Consider the following 26,364-nt stretch of genomic DNA (forward strand, 5'->3'; position numbering starts at 1 on the left):
ATTGAATGTGTTAGCTAACCCTTATATAGCAATTTTTTTTATCCGAACCTAACTTGTCATATGTTTCTACCAGCTTTTCTAGGTCAATGTGGTTTGAGTTTTTCTCTTCAAACCCTAGGCCCAATAGTCTACAAAATTGACTTTGCATGATAGAAAAAATTACCTCCTGTGTATTTTGATTCACAATTGCCTTTTTATTTTGGTCATAGTTTTTAGCACAAACTATCAAAAATTTTGGACAAGGGAACACTTGAGGGAACCCTAGGTGGGCAATTCCACCAATCCACATTGTAACTTTTTTTACAATGCACCCTATCATGTTGTTCATCTTAATATATTTTGACTCCTTTTGTGCATTATTCCACTTATCTTCAATTACATATATGATTACCTTCATTAATCCTTCCATAGATAATTGGATCTAAATATAATGGAATTCATAAGTAAAACCTGATATTTTAACAAGTTTGTGCATGTCAAAATATAGTTTCCCGGTCCCCTATATTTTCTTTTGGGTTGCAATTCCATTGACAGTGCCACCCTTTTGTATTTACAAACATAAATTACAATTTATAGATACGAATAACATTTAAACCCTAAATTGTATTTCTCATTTTTAACTTTTCAAGTTACCTAGCCACTAGAAAGTAAGAAATTTAGGCTTACAAAGCACAATAAATTTGAAATTGAACCCAAATTCTACTTACTAAACTATGAGTAAAAAGTGTGTTCAGGATCTTACCTGGAAAGTTGAAACTCTGATTGATAACTATTTTCTATGATGTTGTGAGTTGTCTAGGGAGAATAGGTTTTGCCTTGAAACTTATAAATTGTGATCCATAACCACTTTCTAATGCTCCAATTCTTTTACTGAATCTTGGATTGGTAATTTCTACACACTGTAGAGATCCAAGATTGAATAATGAAAACTAAACCTTATGGTCAACACAAAAGAAAATTTTACAAGTTGCAAAATCGATAGACTCGAGCATGTGTTTGATATTAATTGTAATGTACATTGTACAGTGGATAGCTCATATTATAATTATTCATGAAAACATAAATGTATAATTTTATAGTATAATTCAAGATTAACTCTAGTAATTATTGCTAATTTATGAAGAGTCGGCAACTCCATTTTTTTATGAAGACTTTTTTTCTGGGGAAATTTTGAAAATAAATGAAGGTAGACAAAATCAGCCTTAAATAATTCTTGAGTCATTGGTATTTGATGCTCTAATGGTGTTAGTCATCAATCTTGACATGCCCTTTGACCACACCATGGTCTTTGTCAATGTCACGTGTCTTCTTTCTCACCTGATTCATGTAAGGCACATGTCTTTGATGAGGGAACAACCCAAGACAAAATGAACACAACAAGAAAAGGGGAATATTATTATCTGAAGTGATATGCTATTACATTTAGGACAATGAAAAAAAACTCAATGAAATGTCCTATGGGCTTACAATGTTGTCTGATTATGGATAAAAACCCTCCTCACAGTACCTTCTCCCAAACTCCACCAAAAACTGCATTTGCAATGCAAGAAATGACCTTAAGTAACCCAAATTAGGTTTAGGTTAGGAATACATTTTAGAATATTCCATTTGGTATCCACTGCCAAAATAGGAGATTCTAGAAAACTCATTAGAAGTCTGTGCAAAATTAGAAGAATCCATAAATGGTAGTCCAACTTCTGAGAGGCATAAATTTTGATTTGGGACTCTAATTGACAAATTGTTTACATTTGTAGAAAGCTCTCCAAGCGCTCTATAGCCCTAAGGATAAGATATGCCCATCCCCCATTTTGTGGGCCTGTAAAAGGCTATTTAGTGCCTCAAATCTGACTTTTAAGTGCTCTTAGGGGGTCTCTAGGAAACTTAAAACTACAATAACTTTCAAACCATAAAGCCTTTTGACCTGATTCTTTTTTTGGAGTGCTTTAAATTACAATTATAATCATCCCTCCAATTTACACCCTCTAACTCATAATAATTATAGCTCAATTACCAAAAAAACCTATTTTTTTCCTTGGCATATATCCAAAGGTGCTCAAAAACTCTAACCTAGAAAATCAATAGTGGAGATATGAGAGTTGGAATCTCTATTTGGCCCAAATGGGTATCTAGAAGTAAAGACACATCAAACATAAACTAACACTAAGCATACTTTTGGGTGATGCAAGATTTCCCTTACACCACTGGATGCTCTTGCATCAAACACCCAAGGTAGATTGCAAAGTAACCCTGTTACTTTATAGATGGTAGAGGAAAACCCAAATGGGCAACCTTTGCTATAGATATCCAAGTTGAATCTTCTACTGGTCATCCTTTCCACTTCACTAGGTATTCTTTATATTACCTATTTCTAGTACTTCAGCCCACACAACTATCTAGAATTTCTTCAATCTCTTCCTTCTCAAAAGTAGGAATTGGACATGGCTCCAACATCAACTCCTCCTTTGCACTATCATCATGATATGTTGTTAAGTTTGGAGTACTAAAAATATGAGAAATGTGAATCCCATCTGGCAACTCCACCTCATATGCATTCCCTGAATCATGTTTTTTCAATATATTTAAGGGACCAAATTTCTTCATCTTTAGCTTGTTGTAGGTGGCCACTAGAAATCATTCCTTCCTCAAGTATACCATAACTAGATCCCCAACTTGGAGCTCCTTATGTCTCCTCTTTTTATTTTCTCTAGCCTTATACTGTAGGTTCATCTTGGTAATATGTGCTCGTACCTCCTCATGTAGGTTCTTGACCAGTTTAGCAAAGTCTTCTACCTCAACACTTGTCCTCTCTCCTTGCTCCATTTTCCTCATCTCTAGTGTAGTCCTTGGACTACTCCCATACACATTTGGAATGGAGATCTACTAGTATTCCTATTCACAAAATTGTTGTAAGAAAAAAATATATGCTAACATAGAAATGTGCTCTTTTGGTATGCAAAGCATCTAGTACTTAGGGTACTATTGTCACAAAGGTTTGCACCCTTGTCCAAAGTTTTACCTAAGGACAACATTGTGAAACATGAAAACAACCTCCAAGCTATAGGACTTGAACTGTGAGGTTGAGTCTTTGGAGAAGGCTGGCTTCCTTTATTATCAAGTTGCACCTAACTACTTTTGGAGAGGAAAAAGGAGAAGGAATGCATAGAAGCAAATCTATCTATTCTAACCTAAGGGGGTGATGCACCAAAATAGAGTGTTCAAATCAATCTCTGCCCATACATGCACTATTGAACCATCATGACACCAAGAGATATACACATCCAGACTTGCTTTAATCTAACAGTCACATGCAGATCAAAAACCCAAATGAATGACATAAGGAAAGAGAGAATTCACTTATATACCATTCATAGGCCAAAAGAGATATAGTCATGCGAGATTGCAGATCTCTACAATACACGAATGAGAGGCAAATAGTTCTTACACTTTACATCAATGGCTAAATGAGATAAGGCAGGATGTCATATAGTTCAGAGGCAAAGGGAATTTATAGTGAAATTGCAGAGCAATACCAGAGAAGTCAGAGGAGTCGACAGTAATAAATCTATAAAAATTGCCTTTATAGCTCAGGCATAATTGAGATATTTTCTAGCTAAAGTTACTCCACAACCATTGCCATGTAGATCTAGGGCAAATCCAACCTTGGCGCAAACTCAGATACCATGAAATCTGATCTCTTGTTGAAACAGGGCCTTAAGAAGATAGCAAATGGTGCCATTAAACCATCCTGACCAAAGTAGATAGACAAACTAGGGTGGTGGAGTATTTTCCCACTGTTTACTAAGTTCAACATTCATCCAAGGGTGGTTGGCATTGATTACAGGGATCAGATTGTGCAAAAAAATTTGATCTCCTTCATTTCTAGATTGTGAATTAGCAAAGTCAGCAAGTCAACCGAACTCTGCCACCAGGATGAGCCATGTGGGCCAATAGCATTTTATTTTTTTGCCACCTCACAAGGTCTCCACATAGTTGACCAACTAACTAAGCCACCTTGTAACTCCCTGACCACGATGTCATATAACTGTCAGTCTTCATCACCAACACTAACCGCAGTGTTATCTCCCCAGGCCCACAAGGACACGTGTCATTGAATTTCTATCTCGCTATACATAAAAAGTGAGCATCTTTCCATAGTGAGTTAGCAAGTGTTGTTGATTGATAAAAAATCCTAAGATCATGGGATACAAAGAAAAACAACCTCACATTTCTCTTGACAAGTTGGCTAGTCAATCCTATGAAAACCACCCACGTACAAAGCTCCTTCCTTGATGGAATTTCCATTTGGGCCCACTGGCGACTAAGGACACATGTCAAAAAGTCACCACCTCGCTATGCATATCCTCCAAGTAAATTTTCATGGTAAGATAGCGACAACCGTCAATCTGAGATCAAATCAAGAGTACAAAAATTGCACAAGGTACCCTATAGAGTGGTGGGTCCCATACTCACTATGTTACATAGACTAAAGATCTTGCAACTTTCCATAGCAAGATAGCGTGGGCTATTGATTTGAGATGATTTGACATCAGGATCATTGACATGCTTTATGAATGGGCGTGGGTCTGGGGCACTGATGATGCAAAAGAATATGCACTGCTGGCAACAAACCAAAATTGTACTTTCATCCTAGTCACCTTTCCACGTCATTTGAGGTCCCACCATGTGTTTATTTATCGACTAGGTACTATGTTGCTAATGGCAAGAAGAACAAGTTTCTCGATAGTGACATAGCAACCTTCGATGGTTTACCAAAAATCGGTGTCGGGCTTCATTTTTCAGTACCACAAAAAAATTCTAATGGTCACTATCTCGCTATGAAAAACAACCTCACAACTTTTCATAGCGAGAACGTGACATCCGTAGATCATAACAAGATCCAACAGTGGGGAAAGTTGTAGGCTAGCAGAAAGAAATATCATAAGGTTTAATTGTTCTATTTTGTATTTACCAGGCATTAAAATAATATTAAAGATGGGAAGTGGCCATTGGGTGGGTCAAGTATTTAAATTCAAATTTTGGCAAGGGGGAAAAATAGGTAATAGGTACATCATTCATTGTGAGGGTGACTGTTGATGTAGCAACATAAAGCATCTAGTACTTAGGGTACATCAATTATCATGAGGGTGACTGTTGGCATAGCCACATAAACATTTCAAATTCATAGCTATGGTGATTGTTGATATTCTATCATTATATATATTCTTTCATTTTTAATTAATAATATAACTTTGGTTTGCATACAATTCTTTTGAGTTTCACAAGATTTTCCATAACTTGAACATTGGTATTACATGTATTTTGATACACCAAATATCGTGTTTGTAGCCCACTTCTTAAATTCAAATCACCCTCCCTCTTAGTTATATTGGTGGACTATATATTATAACACCTCCTTTGTTGGTTGGCACTACTTTGACCACCTCAGGGCAATTTATATATGTTTTTTTGATGTATATATGTTAAGCTTTCTAGCCCTAGACAATGTGAACTCTCATGGGGTGATCTTTTATCCCTTGGCCCTTTCTCGTGAATATATAAGTTTAATATTTATATTAATAGAGAAGAGTCTATTCATCAAAAAAATAATATCACTTGATGATTTTTTATTTGTTGTGGATGCTTTGCATCATATAAGAAGCTTTCATGTAGTATATTTGTGTTTTTTCAAAGCAAAATTCAATAGTTCAGAAATCAATCCTTTTTGCAAAATCTTCATGAATATCAATTATAGAACCAAATAAACTGAGCTCAAATCTTTCCTAAACTTCAAATTCTTAAAATCATCCATATAAAAGGAGTGCAACATTCTTATGAATCCATGAAATGAAAGACAATGACATTATTGGAAGTAGTTAAGTCAAAGATACAAGTGAAATTCCTCATATAACCTTATGTAGCCATGATATGTGCACATCTAAATGCCCACGGACCATAATTTTCCTCTTTCTACCTTCCATAATGAACTATGATAGAATTTTTTTTAGCAGTGGGTTGAAGATAAAGTTGCAACCATTCAATAAATACAAAAATGAGCTACTTGAATATCAAATTTAGAGATAAAAAAGATACAAATGTTATACATAGAGCAAAAAGATATAGGTGGGATTCTAAAGCCACAAAAGTGTATCATAATGTGGAGAGAAAAGCATAAAAAATCATCACATTTCCTATATAAATTGAGTTGGAGAGTATTTACGGTCATCATATGTATTTGAGTGTGGTGAAATATATTTGATTAGAGTTTGAATCTAAAAAAATCCATCAATAGAACCATAATCAAATTCCTTAAAAACCCTATGAAATTCATGGTGATAGTGAATGAAAGCTCAATTAGATCTTCAAGATGGAAAGCTAATAAAAATGTGGCTTAAAGGTAGTTTTTTCCACAAATAAAGAATTACTTAGGATTGGATTTTGAAGCCTCAAACAATTTTTTGTGAAATCTGCTACAGAAGTGATTCTAGGTTTTGTATCCATCGTCAAAATGTGAAATTTTTTGCATTTGAATTTTATCAAGAAAACTTATGAACTGATATGCCAAAGGCATGTAAATGGCTTGTTAAAATATTGTTAAGTGATGTGTTTATCACCTAGTTTTTTCTTCCCTATGTTTTTAAATGTAAACAATAATAAAAATACAAAATGATAGAGTTATACATTATTTTGTATTAATTATGCAACAATATATGATGACTAAATATTTAAAAATAGTTATTATTATTATTGAATAATTGATAAACTATAATTATAATAAAATTTTCTTATATTAAAATTATTATCAAATGATTTTACTATCACATAATAATATTAACATAACTAAAATTTATCACACTAAATTATAAAATATTTAGTAATTATTAAAATGTTATGCATAATACATATTTATCCCTTTTTTTTAAAAAAAGTAAATATATATTTTTGTAGAGTTATGGAAAAATTCAGAAGGTTATGATGATGTTGTTTGAAATTCATAAGAAGTCTGACATGCTTTTGAAGCAGTTCTTGGATATCAAAAAATTATAAAAGATGACACCAAATGCTAGAGGCACTTTTGCACTGGCTTTTGCTCAAACACAAAGGTTTACTTCAAGAAAAAATATAATTAAATTCTATATTATTTTAGGTGTTGATTGTGAGTTTTGTTGGAGTGGTATTCTTCTTGATAGTTTTAAGCTAGAGTGTTCACTTCAGCTTGTATAGTTAGGGAGAGTGTTAATGGATCAAGCAGGGATGTAATAGTGTTGATTGTTAAAATGATTTTTGCATCATAGTGAGCATTAAAATTTACAAGGAATGCAACCCAACTTGATCTAGGCTTTGTCAAATTTTGATTTGAAAGAACCTCTTGTATTAATTAACAATAAAGGTCAATGAAACCTTATTAAGGGTAAAAGTATCTATAAAAAAAAATATGGTTGGCGAAAGAATTAGGCAAACAAATAGGACACCATAGTATTTTTTTCCCCCAAATTGTAGTTTGAGATTAGGAAAGAAAAAGAGAAATATAATCTTATTTAGAGGGATAAATAAGAATTGACATATCTTTAAAAAGGGACAACCAATTATGATATCTTTCAATTTAATGAATGTTTAAAAAGTTCATAAATTTATACTAATGTCAAAATTGATATATATTGGGAGAGTTATGAAGAGCAAAAATAATTACAAGATAGAGCTCCAATGGCCACAAGAATAGTCACACATGAGAAAGTTTCAAAGGTTATAAGAGTAGTAATAGAATATAGTTCTAGATACTCTATGATCTAGGCACTAATTTGGGCATTACATTAGGTCCTAGATTAAGCACTATTAATTTAGGTACTAATTTTGGCACTAATTTGGCTTATTTATTAGGTTCTAATTTAGGTGCTAAATTAGGTAATAATTTGGGTACTAATTTAGGAGCTAAATTAGATGCTAAATTAAGTTCTAATTAGGAACTCAGGTGCTAAATTAGCACTACTAATTTAAGAGCTAAATTATGTGCTAAATTAGGCACTACTAATTTAGGACCTAAATTAGGCACCAAATAGCACCTAATTTATGTTGAAAAGAGATTGTTGAAGTGAAGAAGTTGGGTAAAAATTATCATTGAACAATCATTATTTTGGCATTGATGTCAAACCTACTTCTTGTTGGTGAGACAATTGCCTAATTTGGTCTAAATCCTATCATCTAATTGATTGATGAAGAGGATTTGAGAAGAGAGGATAACACGAGAACCTAGAGAAAGGTTGAGTTATATGGTGTATAAAAGGAGCACTAAGAGAAAACAAGAAATTGATGATATAGTTTATTGTTTATCTACTTAAGGCTATAATGAAAGGATACTTGAGAAAAGACAAGAAGAAGGCTAAGTAGAGAAAAGTGTCTTCCAAGCCTGGCTAAAAAAATAGTGGAAGCCAAGTAGAAAGTCAATACATGCCAAGTAGAAAGTTGAAGCAAAGCAGTAAGTTTGGTATGTGCCGAGTAGAGTGAAATCTAGCTAGTGTTGTGTGAAGAAATTCTTGTATGTGTCAAGAACTAGTAAAGACTTAGTATATGTCAAGCAACCCTATATTGGTCGAGCATCAGAAGACAGTGTTTGCCAAGCAAACAACTTGTTATTGCTGAGAGATAGTAAAATGAGTTAGATCGAAGATTTGACAAATTTAAGCCAACCAAGTTGATTTCTTGAACTGCGTAAAGAATTTGGAAGATAACTATGATGAGCTAGTAGCACAAAATTCAAGATAAACCATTTTCAAAAAAATTCAAAGACAATTGTAGAGGAAGTTTCTAGAAGGGAATAAAATGAAAAGATGGGTAGATTCAATGAATCTAGCCTAACCCTAAAATGGATGATTGTTGTTAAATGGTAAAAGATCTAAACTCTCTATATAAGGAGATATCATACCAGAAGCAATTAAGGTCATGTGTAAGAAACTAAGAAAGAAAAGAAGTCTAGGGTGTTGCTTCATATGCTAGCCAAATGAAATGGTCTGTAGTTGGCATACAAAACAAAAAGGCTTAAGGAGATGAATGCTTGAAAGGTGAAAAAGATACTAGAGATGAAGAGGATGAATTCCAAACAAAATGGAGGATTGAATGTGAGATCTCTAATCTGCAAGTAAGTTTTGTATTATCAAATCAAGTCCTATTGTTATTCTTTAACAATTGCATGAGTCTAGGTAAATCCTTTGGACTAAGGTTGACCTAACAATCATTAGTAAATCCTTTAATAGGGTGACATTCTAATGGAATGTTATAAAGTCCTCTAACAAGGCTCACTCCTAATAGGGTGATTGAAATCTTTTAATTAGGTCACATTTAATAGTGTGCATTGTAACCTTTAACAAGGTTGGCTCCTCATAGGGCTCACTTCATAAGATTGAAAATTAGTAGCATGTTATTGGTGGTTTTCCCCAAATGGGTTTCCATGTAAAATACCTGTGTTAAAATGTATGATTAATTTTTTTCTTATTACATGTTTACATTTTTGCAAAGTTATTTTGACCTAGGATAGCAATATGCAAATGTTTAAGATATTGAATGGTCAATGGATGCATACATATAAGTTGAAGTACTAAAAATTTTTATTTGTACATTTGGACCTTAGATAATTGATTCACTAGTTATTCTAAAAATTCCAATAATTGGTATCAAAGCACCAAGTGTTTGTGAAGAGAAATTTTGAAGGTACTTAAAGCTAAAGACCAAGATGTACAAAAAGGAGGTGCTCAAGTTAAACAAGGAAAAATTTCCTACATGGAAAAGTTTGATGAAGCTACATTTAGGAGGTCTTTGAGATTATGCACAACCATCACCACTGAGCAGGTTGATCTAGCTCGAGCCCCAACTGCTGAACAATTGAAACAAAAGAAGGAACACAATCAAACAATGTTGGAGATTGCATCTTCCCTAAGCTATCTAGAGTTTGAACATTAGAGGATGTGATTATGCTAAGAATATGTGGGATGCCCTATAGAAGATCTATGTAGGAGATAAGAATGTGCTAAGAGCCAAAGTTGAAAATCTTAGAGGAAAATTTGATGAAATGAGAATGTAAGAAGGTGAGACTATAGTCTAGCATTATGCAAGAATCAAAGATATTATTAATGCAATTCAAGGATTTGATGGATAGATTGAAGATGAGACTATGATTAGATAATATTAAGAACCCTACTACCTATCCATGCTATTAGAGTCTCTGCTATATAATAACTAATTTGTACTCCTTGTTGCAATTAACAATAGGAAAGTAAACTCTGAGGGGAGGGGGTGAATCAACACTTCAAAACTTTAACCATAAAAACATTCACCACAAATCCATCTCATAATTTATAATGTAAATTGAAATAGCTAGCTACACATGTTCATCCATAGCATGAAACAAGTAACATATAACACAATAATTTTTTTACCTAGCAACCCTCTAATGAAAAGGTAAAACTAGAGTGGGATGACATCCATAAAGTGTATCCAATGAAGGTTACAATTATTTGATCATAAACTATGATCTACCCTGTGAAAGCTCTACCCTATTAAAGGTTTACAAATATTGTTAAATCTTACCCTATAAAAGGATTTCAACACCTTGCTAAAAGTGTTCCTTGTTAGGGGACTTAAACTTGCAATAAAACAAGCATCCTGTTAAAGGATTTACAAAAGCCTATTAGGACTATTCGATTAAGAGATTTTCACTAATTCACCTGTTAGAATGTTTCAACCTTGATCCTACCATTAGCACCTCTCTCCTAGATATTAGATCTCCTCTTTCCTGATGTTTACTTGATCCTCATGATTAGGTGTATCTCTTTTGTCCTTTAACTACTATGCTCTATTCTCTCCAATTGATCCTGCAATTCATTCATCTCTCAGAACCTACTTAGTAATAATGAATTCTCTCTTTGCATTTAGCATTTTCACTTCTCTTCTCATCCACACATAGTATTTTCCCTCCTTAAGAAGACTTAGATGAGCTAGGGTTAAGTAGGAATCAATGATTGTGATTCACCCATATTGTTTCTTAGAACATCCCTTAATTTGATTGGTTACATGTACTACATAGGGATTCTCAATATAACTTTTTATATATTTTTTAGAATTATAAAAAAATCTTTAAGTTGGCCCAAAAATGGTTTATGTAGGAGTTTTTTTCATTACAAACAACTATGCCAAAAACTATTTACTCGGCACTTGAAAGCTCTAATGCTCAGCATTCACTATATCCTTAATGTTGTAACTTGGCTCCTGAGTGACTTGGCATCCACTATTTTACTTGGCTTATGAATCACTTGGCATATATTTCTTTCTCGACACTTGAGAAACTTGGTAGATACCATCTTCTTAGTACATACTGGTGCTTAGCACTAACTGCATATATTTCTAGGCATAAACTAATTACTTGGCACATATAGAGTTTTGTTAAGTAATGACATAAGTGTTTTGTCATTGCCTTGTAAAAACCAAAATGAGATCAACAATATCCCCCTTTGACATGAGTGGGAAAAACCCTTTTTCATGCATAGACAACCTAGCTTATGTGCATAGCTTAGATGATCTATATCTCATACAAAATTTTAAAATTTTGCACAATTGATGACTTAACTGTCATACCCCTCTAAAATCTTATAACTCCCCTTGAGTTGAGTGTTCATTGCTATTGTTTAATCTTTTATAACTCATGTCGAGTAAATGTATTGTACTATTATGGTCCCTTGTTTCTTTCTCAAAATAGTGTTATGCATGTGTAGTTCCTTTACTATCCCCTTTCATTCACTATAACTCCTTATAGCTACCTTATAGCTATTATCCCTCTTTTTTGACACTTATTTCATTTGGGTGGTACACTTATAGTGTATTATTCCAAAACAATTTTGTGGACCTCAATGACTATTTTCAATATTACATCCTAGTTATTGCATGCTACCTCTAGAGATTGGTATTGAACATCTAGTTGGCCAGCAAGGTCAACTAAGCCATCATGTGTAAAAAGTTGATTATATTTCTTCAACAATGTTTTAGTGAAGGTGAGTTCCTTATGCAATACTTCCATGTGTGGGGTCAACATGGACTGGACACTAATCAAGGTAGCCCTAATGTTTGCATCTTGTGAATGTAATGCTGCTAGCTGACCTTGAGTAGAAAGTAATCTCTAAAAATGAGTCTGGCTTTGACCAGGAGAAAGTTTCAATCTTGTACGCATGGATTGTAGATCTCCTTGCAGATGATCAATAGCCCTCTATACTTCTTATGTAAATAAATTCACACTACAAAGATTCGTTTATAGGTAAAAGATATTTGCCAACACCTTTTTCACATCCTCCATTTTTTCTATTGTCATCTTCACCTAGAAAATGTGAGATAGGTGTAGGGTTGTCTTCTTGACCTATGTGAACTTTTGTCCCATCCTTCTCAATAGTTAACACTACTTGCAATCAAGGATTTCACACTAATGCACTAACATCTAGTGTCAGTGTACCCTTTACTTGATATACCACAATGGATATTGTAATTTGTGCTTCTTTAGATTGATGGAGCACTTTAGATGATTCTTGTGATTTCTCCCCTATAGATGTCAATTCTTCCTTCTCAATCTCATCTACTCTCACGATATAGGATGACTGCATAATTTTTCTATAGTGGTGGAGTCAATCAAAATTTTATTCATATCTTCCTCTATCAAGGGATTGATGTTCTAAGTAGATTTTGTATACATCCTTAATTTGTATTGAGTCTTAGTGACTCACTTGGTCGACAAATGGAGGGCTAGAACTTTGCACTTGTACCTCAAGTACACTTTGATCATCTTATTGCTTGTCATCAATTGTGGCCTTTACTACTGCTATTATTTTAGTACCTCCCACACAACCATCCTTGAATTGGACTTCTTTTCCTTGTTCATCTTTCTTATCTCCAACTTCCTCAGGAACTTGGTTACTTGGCTTTGTTGTTGTCAACCCATAGATAACTTTCCATATTTGGATGCTCTATTTGACAACCTCTTCAATATTAGTTTGCAAAATATTAAAAGCTCTATATTTGGGGGAAAATCTCCCCTTGAATTTGTTCATGGATCTTGTCATCATTTCTTTATCAAAAGTAGGCATTACTTTGGAAAGTGTAGTATCCCTAATTTGTCTTTCTATTGTTAGATTATACTGCCTTTTCTACTCAACTCGATCTTAAAGACCCTTTGGAAGTGAGTTGGAAATCTCTATAGGTGTGGTCTTAAATGTAGCCATCATCTTATATATAGCTTCCTCCATCTTATTCTAATCAATCTTTCCTAACTTATCAATACAATATGTACAAAACCAAAAAAATCTACATTATTCTTAACATTTTCACACAAGTTGCCTATATCTAATGAGGAATGTGACCTTAAATTGATGTCATCTAATTATGTCCTCTCCTCATCTAACTTAGTTGTAGGAGTGTATTTTCTCTGTTCATAAGTCTTCTTTGCAAGTTGACTTAGCTCTACCAAACCAATAGTTGTCTTTCCTTTTGGTTTATCTACCTCCTTTACTTTTTTGGTAGTTTCCCTTGTGCTCAACTAGGTAGTAGGAACTGTTGAATTCTATTGTAAAAGTTTCGCAAGCTTCTTCTTGGGTTTTTCCACTTCATTCTCTTTTTCTTTCCTCTTCTTCTTTTTAGCTAGCTTAGGTGCTTCCTCAACACCTTCAACATTCTCTTCTTGATCTTCTCCTTGGCCTTGAGTGAGCACCAATGGGGTTTCATCTTGACATTCTTCTTCATCATTTTCATCTTCTTCTTCTTCCTCCTTTCTCCCTTCACCAAATCTCTCTTGTAGCTTCTTCACAAGCTTTTTTTCTTCCTTGTTATAGTAGTTATCTTCAAATCAATAGTGATTCTTGATTTGGTTTCCTCGTAGTTTCCAAATAAGGTGGTACTCTTGTCAACTTCTTTTGCCAACAATGGTGTGATGGCTATAGATGCCTCATCCACATTAATTTCATAAGGAAATGGCTTGAGCCATCTAACCCTAGGTATTATAGCCTTTATATATGTATAATCAACATCTACTAAGAAGAAAACATCACTGTAATGTTTCTTCACTAGTGACACTTGAATCTTTATTCTTTGCTTCATAGACTTCTTGAAATCTTCAAATTAACTTGTCATTACTATTTCAAAGTTCTCTTCAAGTTGCTCTATCAACTCTGAAATTTTCATTATCACTAGCCTGTTGGTCTTCCATGCTATTTGACCAAATGTGGGAAAAATATTCTGCACATAGAAGAATATGCAGACAACAAGTGAACCAAATTTTCATTGTGCACTCTTTTTCTTCCTTATGGCTTCCAAGTTTTATGATAACTGCTAAAGCTGTAACATGGCAAGGTCATAACTATGGTCCTTCTTCACTATCTTGTAACCCAAATCCATAGCCATGCAAGATACACTATTCAATTTTCTCAATTGAAAGAACTCATGAGAAATTACTCTCACTGAAAAGTCAATTAGTGGATCAGAAATTGCATCTATGGGCATCCCTCTCTTATTCCATACTACCCCCTATTTCTCTTAATTACCTCCTTTGCATCACTACAAATGGTTTTAGGTCTGTCTAGGGTTGGATACCTTGTCACTCGAGTTATGATTTTTTTAGTGATCTTAATGGATCCATTCTCCAACCAAATGAAATTGTTGTGAATATAGCTCAGAACAAAGTGTATCCAATCATTCTTGAAGACCTAGGGAGAATCTAGGGCATAATTTAACCCTTTTCATTCAAAAATCTTTTACTCCTCCCCCAAGAATCCATTATCACATACCTTATTATATGCATCTCTTATTTCCATGTCTCCAACATATCCTATCTTTTTGGTATAGCAACATTTAACATCTTATTTCATTAAAACTTGCGGTGGTATCATCGATAATGCACCAGATGTGTCTCCCTTGTATGCTATCTTAGGAGTAGATCAGAAGGGTGGTTCTCTTATTTAATTAGTGATTAAATGTACATTAAAAACTTATTTCCCTTTTTCTAACATTTGTAGAAGACCTAGACGCCATTTATATAACTAAGGTTTGCAAAAACTCAAACAAAAAAACTCGACACTCGATAAATACCTTATGAATCTAATGAATGATGACAAGTAATAGCTGAATCTAGTTCATAGAAACTTAAATATGTTCTACTCAATTCACCTTATGCTCTTTATGCAATCTTTAGTCTCTAAAGAATGCAAATGAGTCAAAAATTCACTATATTGATAGCCCTTATTTTCACTAAGCTAAATTTTCAAATTTTATGGTGAAAATATTTTAGGAGTGTTGCCTTGATTAGGGTTCATGTCTTATTTACTACCATTTCCAGAGAATGGCCCTAACATGGTATTTTTACTCCAGCCAGGTATGATATTCATGCCCTATTTTGATGAAGTAATGCCCTAGGATTGTATTTTCATTTTCTCTTTGAAGAAAAAATTCATAAAATTTCACAAACCTGGCCCTTACCGTAGGTCTAATTTCTAAGTGGAAGATTGTTTGTAGTTTGAAATATCTCTATGATCTTATGATGAAAAGGTTTGGCAAGTGATCGTTGGGTTAAAATTTGAGTATCCTAGCCTTAAGATATGTTGTGGTCATAGTATTGAAAATGTAAAAGGTGAGATTCTCAATCTTACAATTCCTTGTGTTGTACCATTGTAAGTCTAATGAAAAGGTTTTACACCATTGTGTGTGATGGTATGAAAAAAAGGTGATCATGGTATCATAGAGGCAAAAGAAAAGGGGCTTGACCATATGATAAGTGACTTATTGTAGGATCAAAAATATATGACAATACAAGGAAGAAGCTAAAGAGTGTCAATCCTATGATAAAGGAGATATCAAGGCATCATAACAATCTTTATGAAGCATTTTGATGTTACACTAAGGACCTAGTTGTAAGATCGGGTGAGAAAAAATTAAAGCTCATGATGCTATGGGGATGAGGATATAAGATCATAAGGTAGTTGTACATGGTATATTCATGTATTCATGAGACTTTAATGCAGAAAGTAGATAAAATGACAATGAACAAGACTAAACCCAAGATATCAATGTCAAAATGTAAAACTCTATGAGTATCTCATGTTTCCCTAACTAAAATTGCTAAGAAAGCTCTCAGACCAACATCTCAGTGATAGTTCTAAAATGGAAGTATGCTTAAAATGCAGATCTACAAGAATGCATGCAAGATCTATTACTATAATGCAGCTTATATGAGGGTAACAACTCTTAGAATGCTATCAAAATGGATATGCATGCAATAAGCTAACATGTAATGAATGATACTAAATAACATGAAAACAATGCTAAAATGTTATGAACTTGCTATAATGACGATGCTAAAATGATAACTCAAAATGCGTCTATAGTGTAGATGCCTAAAACTTGGGTCCTTTGGCTCTTGAATTTCCCTCCTATTTATAGGATTTTGGAAGGGGTTGGGGTGAGAATTAGGATTTTCACCTTTCACTAGTGGATGGAGGTGAAATTGAAAATATCTCATACGAGACCAGGGGGAAGAGTCCAATAGACTTGGTTTTGAGGATAAATGAGGATTTTTCCAATTCTTTTAAATGTAAAAAGGGGATTTTCATTTTTGTGAGGATAAATGACTTTATTGATTTAATATATGTTCTATTTATTTTTAAAAGTTTATATTTTTCTTTCTCCCTTTTTGAATTTCATTTTATGATTTTGAATTATTTCCTCTTTTTAAAGTTGATTTTGGTCTTGTTGATTTGATAAATGATCAATGACCTGATGTGATTTTTGATTTGAAAGTCTGTTGTGTTCTTCTAATTTCTTCCTTAATTTGCATTGATTGATTGAAATTGCATAATTCAGGTCTTTGCCAATTTTTGGGTGTATACAAATGCCCCTCTTTGAGCTAATATACAAAGCATATTAGTTTGAAGACTATCTTGATTTAATGATTTTAGGTCAAATTCTGATGATTGGATGTTTGTTTGATGATATTTTGATGTTTCATAGTTGTCACGATGCCTAATTTTTGATGGCTTGACATCTGGTTATTGATAACTTGATGTCTTCATTGTCATTGATTTTGTTGGTTGATGTTGCGATGTGTTTACTTGGATACCCTATTTTTGGTTGATTTGATGTTTGAAATTTTGGCTAGGGTAGAATGTTTTTTATTTTTCAAAAAATTTTGATGCCCCAGTTTGGATGCCCCAATTTGATATGGATATACTGACCCCTCAGAAATGAAATTAGAAAAAAAATGAATGTGCAAAAATTAAGGAGGTTCCAATTTTATTTTTGAAATGTTTTCATAATTGATGGATAAAGATGATCAAGGTGGTTTGATACAATACCCAATTCGCAAAAGTGAGCAAAAGTTTCTAATGTTGGGTAAATAGAGTGAAAAAGTGATATAAATGCCCCCAAGGAGGGTTAAATAGGTCAAAAGGCCTTTTAGCCTTGTTATTTTCACACTCTCTTTTGACATTTGGCAAATTTGGAGCTTTGAGCTAGCAAGGATGGTGGTCCCTTTATGAGAGCACAGATTCGAGAGGGGTTGTAGGTACGTGCATCCAGCAAATTACAATACCTCAGTAAGTCATCGAGATCCTACATTTTTAAGATATTTACATTTGTACCTGAGTTTTTTGAATTTTGTGCAAATTTTTGTGGTAAATGTGGTAGTTTAGGAGTTTTAGCACATTTATCTTTTCTTTTAGCATATTTAAAGTTTTTAACACATTTGCACAATAGTTTAGCACATTCGAGTGACAAATTAGCACATACAAAAACCTAGTTTTGGAGATAGATTAGTGCATACATTAAAATAATAGTGCATACAGGGTTTTTAATTGAACATTTTGGTGCATTTGATTGATCTTGTAGTGCATATGAATGATGTTTTAATGCTTTTGTTCAAATAGTGCTTATGCACTATGAAATAGCACATATGATCATGTAAATAGTGCTTCTACATCTTATCATGCATTTGATATAGGACATAGTGCAAATGAACATTGAAGCCCATATGCTTTTTATAATGGCACTAATGTGGACTTGAAGAGAATTTTTTTTTATAAAGCTTTAATTGAGTCTAAGATAATGCAAAAGGCTAGATTTTAGGTCTATTTGCTAGGGATTCATCATAAAGAGTAAACAATAGCAATCAAGTAGTCATGAAGTGATGTCTTCAGATTATTCTGATGATAGATACATAAAGAATGATGCCTTAGCTCAAGATATAGAGTAGCTAGATATAGATAGTAGACTGATGTATGATGATCACTTGGGATGAAAACTGAGGTTGTTGTTCATTTGTTTGATGGAAAATAGGTACGTAGACAAAAGCTCATGGTATGAGGATTGTATCCATGGCCCCTATAGATTGTAGGTAGATTATCAGTTGTGGATCTCCAAGTGATAGATAGATGTGGGTTTACCTATTTACTATAGATGCCCCAATTCTAAGTAAACAGAGGGCTATTGATAGCTATAGTTGAGCAATGGCACTCAGACCACAACACCTTTCATTTTCCCATGGGTGAGATGATTGTGACGCCAGAGGAGGTATATTGATTATTGCCGATATCGATAGTGGGAGATTTGGTGTACTATGATTAGACTACATATGACACTATATTTAGAATTTCTTTAGAGATGACAGCATTAGGGATGGCAGTGTATCATGGTTCTAGATGTTGTAGTATAAGCCATTACTGACAATTTTGAACTGATTAATAGGGATTTTTTGTTGCCAAATAGACAAGGGTGGGGATGTTTAGTTGGATGGGGTCAGTTGATATAGGATATGATTGATCAACCATAGAGATTTTCATGGGGTAGCTGCATAGTGGCTCACTTATATCATGACTTGCATCAGGTTGTATATTCTGGAGCCTCATCACCATCAACATGTGTGATATTGTTACAACTATGGACATGGGAGAATCTACCCATCACTCATTTGATAGGTGTGTGACAACATCCTCAGGATATGCCTTATATATACTTACTCTGATGTAACCATGGAGCCCAATCTAGAAAAGATAGTGTATTGGCAACAAATATTGGATGATAATGATGAGGTCATTTGGAGACCATACAAGTTTATTGAGCCATGGGTTGAGGATGATGATGAGATGGTATATTTCTTTGGCCTGAGATATTTTCTTAGTAGGGTTCCCGTGGTGATACAAAGATTTTGTTTTAGGAGGGTGGTGGGAGAGTTTGGGCAGTGGCAAGGCATGCCATAGGGTTTAGCACATTATGCTAAGGTTCAGTTAGAGAAGGCAGTATGGGGGCTGACCTTGGAGTATGAGGCTTTCCTAGAGGCCTTTCCTCAAATGATAGATATGCCCCACCCATGGGCATTGAGAGATGAAGACATAGATGTAGGGATGGAGGGGGACTATGCATGATGGTTTGGTGAGCATCCATTCTCAAGATACATGGATCCAACAGAGCCTATTCATGGCATTTATGAGCAGTCGAGTAGGGGAGAGGATGGGGATTATAAGGGTGGTCTAGGGAGAGGTAGAGGGAGGCAACAAGCCAAAGGGAGAGCTAAAGGTGTGGTTAGAGCATGAGGGAGATATAAAGGGTGAGGTCAAGTAGCCATGGTACTACCATAGAGGAGTGTGGCACAGAGCCCAATGTAGAGGCTAGGAGATGTAGGTGCAAGGAGGTTTGGAGGGATCTGAGGCCAAGGAGGTGCATGAGTGAGAGGAGGGATTGGTAGTGGTGTAGTATTTGGTTAGTTGGAAAAAGGTGTTGGGAAGGGTAGGATAGAGCAGGTGAGGTCAAGTTATGCTAATGATATATAGTTTATTTAGCAACAGAGGTCACAGATACAACCTCCTATCAAAGTCTATAGGATTTATAGCCACAGGGGGAGTAGCAAGTACCACCAGATACACATCCACCACTAGAGAGGCCAAGAGGATCTTCTAATTTAGAGGCTCAGATGAGTGCCATGGAGGCTCGAATGGGTGAGTTGACTAGTATGCTACAAGAATTTATAGCATTAATGATGCCAAGGCCACCACCACCACCACCACCACTAAGGATAGATGGGGCTTTGACTAGTGAGATAGTCATAGCCATACATGTCATAGCGATGAGAGATGTAGCTGAGCAAGTGCCACAAGAGGACAGGAGTGCCCCTAGTGAGCAAGGACCTTTGGGTTATCCAAAAACACATGGATGAGTGTATATTATTTGTTATGGCATTACATATCATATGTTTTGTTATTCATTTGATGTTCATTTGATATTCATGTTGACATACTTGGTGACCTTTGGATGTCCATGTGGATAGATGTTGTGACCTTTTGATGTTCATGTTATGTGATCATTTGGATGTTCCTGTAGATGTAGTCGATCTTATATTCATGTTGATTTGATCCTTTTGATATATTGTTTGATCTTTTGCTTTATGAGATATCTGAGCTTATTGATGTTCAGATGTATGCACTTGTTATATCATGGACTCATGTATGCATGTGACAATTTGATTGGATGGATATGGTAGTACTAGATGTTGATAAATATGTGAATGATTAATGTAGCATGATATGTCGATAATGATTGAAAGAATGAAATGGCAAAAATGAATGAAAATGAATGAAAATGTGATGTGATAGTATGAATGTAATGAAATGTGGTAAAATAAAATTTGATGTAATGCCATGTGATTTAATATATGAAATGTAATGGAATGTAATAAATGAAAGGTAATGAAATGAAATTTGGTGTAATGTAATGTGATATAATGATATGAAATGTAATGAAATGAATTTTGAAATGAGATTGGTGTATTGAAATGTGATGAAATGAGATGTAATGTGGTGTAGTAAAATGAAATTTAATATAATGTGATGTAATGAAATGAATTGTGATAAAATAAAATTTGGTGTAATGGAATGTGATGTAATGATATGAAATGTAATGAAATGAAATTTGCAATGTGATGTAATGAAATGAAATTTGCAATGTGGTGTAATGAAATGAGATTTGATGTAATGGCATGTAATAGATGAAATGTAATGAGATGAAATGTGAGGTAATAGTAGGAAATTGATAAGTAGGAGATAATTTCCACAGCAAGTCAACTTGTGGTATTGCTATTGAGATTTAACTGTGTGATTTTGAGTCAAACTCATTGACCCATGGTTCATGAGTAGTGATTCAACATGAATCCATATCTTGTGAGAATAAATGGAACACTTAGAACTCATTGGATCTAGGTGATGCTCACAAGGGTGAAGCACTAGGACTTCCTAGGAGGACACCCATCCCAATATTACTCTAGCTTGAGCACACTTAATTATGGAGTTTGCTCCATGGTTAAGCCCAGAGCTTGCAACCCCATTTACAAAACCTTTACCAAGTGTTGTGACTTATGAAGCATTCATTAGAAAGCCCCTTAAGCTCATCAATTGATAAGTAGGAGATAAGATAATTTCCACATCGTGTCAAATTGTGATAATGCTATCAGGATTTAACTATGTGATTTTGAGTCAAACTTGTTGACCCATGTTTAATCAGTAGTGATTCAACATGAATCCATATCTCATGAAAATAAATGAAACACTTAGCACTCATTGGATCTAGGTGATGCTCATAGGGGTGAAGCACCAAGACTTCATAGGAGGTCACCCATCCTAATACTACTCTAGCTTGAGTGCGCTTAACTATGGAGTTTCCTCCATGGTTAAACCCAAAGCTTGCAACCCCATTTGTAAACCCTTCACCAAGTGTTGCACCATATGAACCATTCATTATAAAGCCCCTTAAGGTCATCAATTGATAAGTAGGAGATAATTTTCATAGCAAGTCAAATTGTGATATTGCTATCAGGATTTAACTATGTGATTTTGAGTCAAACTTGTTGATCCATGTTTCATGAGTAGTGATTCAAAATGAATCCATATCTTGTGAGAATAAATGGAACACTTAGCACTCATTGGATCTAGGTGATGCTCATAGGATTGAAGCACAAGGACTTCTTGGGAGGTCACCCATCCCATTACTACTCCAGCCTGAGCGCGTTTAACTATAGAGTTTCCTCCATGGTTAAACCTAAAGGTTGCAACCCCATTTGAAAAACCTTTACCAACAGTTGTGCCTTATGAACCATTCATTAGAAATCCCCTTAAGCTCATCAATTGGTAAGTAGGAGATAATTTCCATAGCAAGTCAAATTGTGATATTTCTATCAAGATTTAACTGTTTAATTTTGAGTCAAACTCATTGACCCATGTTTCATGAGTAATGATTCAACATGAATCCATCTCTCATGAGAATAAATGGAACACTTGGAACTCATTGGATCTAGGTGATGCTCATAGGGGTGGTTAAACCCAAAGCTTACAACCCCATTTTCAAAGCCTTTACCAAGTGTTGTTCCCGATGAACCATTCATTAGAAGGTTTTGCAAATGGGGTTGCAAGCTTTGGGTTTAACCATGTAGGAAACTTCATAGTTAAGTGCACTCAGGCTAGAGTAGTACTAGGATGGGGGACCTCTTGAGAAGTCCTAGTGCTTCACCCTTGTGAGCATCACCTAGATTCAATGAGTGCTAAGTGTTCCATTTATTCTCATGAGAGATGGATTCATGTTGAATCACTACTCATGAAACATGGGTCAATGAGTTTGACTCAAAATCACATAGTTAAATCTTGATAGCAATATCACAATTCGACTTGCTATGGAAATCATCTCTTACTTATCAATTGATGAACTTAAGGGGCTTTCTAATGAATGGTTCATAAGGAACAAAACTTCATGGAATTTTTTCAAATGGGGTTGCAACCTTTGGGTTTAACCATGGAGGAAACTTCATAGTTAAGCATGCTCAGGCTAGAGTAGTACTAAGATGGGTGACTTCTCGGGAAGTCCCAGTGCCTCACCCCTGTGAGCATCACCTAGATCCAATGAGTGCTAAGTGTTACATTTATTCTTATGAGAGATGGATTAATATTAAACCACTACTCATGAAACATGGGTCAATGAGTTTAACTCAAAATCACATAGTTAAATCTTGATAGCAATATCACAATTTGAATTGCTGTGGAAATTATCTCCTACTTACCAATTTATGAGCTTAAGGGGCTTTCTAATGAATGGTTCATAAGGCACAATACTAGGTGAAGGTTTTGAAAATTGGGTTGCAAGATTTTGGTTTAACCATGGAGGAAACTCTGTAGTTAAGCACGCTCCAGCTGGAGTAAAAGTAGGATGAGTGACCTCCCAAGAAGTCCTAGTGCTTCACCCCAGTGAGCATCACCTAGATCTAATGAGTGCTAAGTGTTCCATTTATTCTCATGAGAGATGGATTCATGTTGAATCACTATTCATGAAACATGGGTGAACAAGTTTGACTCAAAATCACACAGTTAAATCTTGATAGCAATATCACAATTTGACTTGTGGAAATTATCTCCTACTTATCAATTGATGAGCTTAAGGGTCTTTCTAATGAATGGTTCATAAGGAAAAATACTTGGTAAAGGCTTTGAAAATGGGGTTACAAGATTTGGGTTTAACCATGGAGGAAACTCTATAGTTAACCATGCTCAGGCTGGAGTAGTACTAGGATGGGTGACCTCCCAGGAAGTCTCAGTGCTTCACCCCTATGAGCATCATTGTGCTAAGTGGTCCATTTATTCTCATGAGAGATGGATCCATGTTGAATCACTACTAATGAAACATGGGTCAATAAGTTTGACATAAAATCACATAGTTAAATCCTAATAGCAATATCACAATAATAGAAAATATAATGAAATGAAATGTGGTGTAATGTAACATGATGTAATGAAATAAAATGTAATCAAATGAATTTGGAAATGAGATTTCATGTAATTAAATGTGATGAATACGATGTAATGGGATGTTGTAAAATGAAATTTTCTGTAATGCAATGTAATGAAATGAATTGTGAAAAATGAAAATGTAATGAAATAAATGTGACGAATAAGATGTGATTTAATGAAGTAGAATGAAATGAAAAATGTCAAAAAATGTGATGGAATGAAATGAATGTGTAAATGAAATGAAAATTGTAAATGAGTGGAAATATAATGTAAAGAAATTAAAATGAAATGGAAATGTGATAAAAGTATAATGGAATGAAATGGAAAAGTAATAAAATGAAATATGACATGAATTGAAAATGTAATGAAAATGTGATGAAATGCAAGGGAATGTAGTATAATAAAAAAAAATGGAATGAAATGTAATGGAAGTGGGATAAACTGGAACATAAAAGATAAGCTAGAAAGAAATGGTAATGAAAATGAAATGAAATGGAAATAGGATGTAATGAGATATGTAAAGGAGATGTGAAAATGAGATGAACATAATGAGAGAGGATAAGGCAAATACAAGTAAAAAATGGAAGGAAATGAATGTGCTAGAGATGAAAAGACATGGTATGGGACTCCAACTTTGAGATTCAAAAGCCACAAAATGAAGCTTGAGATCTCAATAAGAATAGATGAAGAAGTGAATGCACAAATGTGATGAATGGTGTAATAAATTAGTGACCATAATTGTTTGAGATTTGAAAGCCACATAATGCAATAGGTGGAGTAAGTGATAATGCGAGGATGAAGTGTGATGCAAGGCAGTAGTGTTGTGATGAGAATGGGTGCACATTAGTACAAGTATGTTGGTTTAGGACTTATTGTTGGGTAATCCTACTCATTTTTGTTTAGCCTTTTATGTTGATTACTATTGATGAGACTTGTGTGTATATTATCTTGGACTATATACCAACTATGTGTTTTCAAAGGACCCAAGATGAAAATGCAAACTAAATGAATGCAACTATCTTTCACTTGTATTGGAAAGAGATGTAAATTAACTATCATCATAGAGAATTTAATAAAAAGTGACCAAGTACAATCACCACTAACTCAACTATGGTGATATGAGTGTTATGGCATGCCGAGAAGTACCATTAAACATGAACAATGTACATGAAAATATGACAACTATTGGAAAAAAAAAGTTATGCAGAAAGATGAAAATTGGCATGCAAATAGTCACATGTTAGATAAAAGACCTCACCTAAGATATCATACAAAATTGGTCGAGGTACACATGGCTTTCCAAATGAGAGGAGGTGCTTATAAGTGGACACCAATAATGCATGAAATCAAAGGATCACAGAAGTTAAATAGTGGAAAACCAAGGGAAAATAAAATATCATGACTTCATCTTGGTACCTCTAGTTGAGCACATCATTAAGGTACTAGAAGTACATAATCATGGAAAAACCCATTAGTTGCTAACCAAGCATGTTGGAAGTTTTGTATAATAGTGTCAAGTTTGTTTAATTCTTCCTAGAAGAAACTATTGTACTAATTGAATAATAAAGCATGAGATGTGTCAGTAGTGATTTAGTAGCAGATTTTGTCTAGTGATTTGCATTAGCAGGAACTAGGGTGTCTAAGTGTTAGAGCCAAGGGTCAAGTGTACCTAGTACTAGTGTGGTAGGATGCAAAGAGTGGATGTATGGTTAGGCTAGTAAAGAGCAAGTTTTGGGCAAGCGTCGATCGTAAATAGGCAGATAGAATGAGGATGGAACAAAGCAAGGTGAAGAGTAGAACGTGATCATTAGATTTATTGAGAAGTTTGAGGAAGTGTGTAAGTGAAAGCATGTCAGGCTCACTAGATTAGTCACAATAGGAGGGTGATGTTAGCCAAGGAAGGTGGATTGGGCAAGGGACAAGGGCGAAATGCAATTAACAAACCTCTGAGGAACTAGTGTATTAGCTTGAACTTCAAGTGTTAGTTTAGGAGTAGAGTGAATCAAGTCATGTAGGATGGGGGCCAACATAACCTAAAGATGTGGGAGTCAGGATGGAAGAAACACCCTTGTTAGTGTTAATGATGTTTTTTAGCGATTGTAGTGCAATAGGCATTGCAGGTGGTATTGGATGATGAATCAATGACACAGGCAAAGAATAGTCATGTGGGATGACAGAGAGTATGTTAGGAGTAGAGAAGGAGGTAGGAGAGATAAAATCTCCTAAAAATTCCATAGAAAAAGCTCTGAGGGGTGTGGAAGATGTTAGTGTGGGTGAGTTGACGAGTGGAGCACTTTGGTTGATTAGTCTTGGGATTTCAAGGCAAGGGTCAATGGAAGGGGAAGCAAGTGGGGTAAATGTAGAGGAGCCATGGCTAGAGGCAGCAGGTGGAGATCAATCAACAAGTGACATGGAAGAATTATGGAGAATGTTGGCCATAGAGAGAGTCCAAGTGGAAAATGCAAAATAGGAAGTTGCATTTTTTCTTGGGTCGATGGAGAAAGTGTGAGAAGATGGAGTGAAAATGGATGAAGATAGC

The sequence above is a fragment of the Cupressus sempervirens genome, chromosome 6 (assembly GCF_028749045.1).
Source record: "Cupressus sempervirens isolate cs-2001-9-10 chromosome 6, ASM2874904v1, whole genome shotgun sequence".
Lineage (NCBI taxonomy): Eukaryota > Viridiplantae > Streptophyta > Pinopsida > Cupressales > Cupressaceae > Cupressus > Cupressus sempervirens.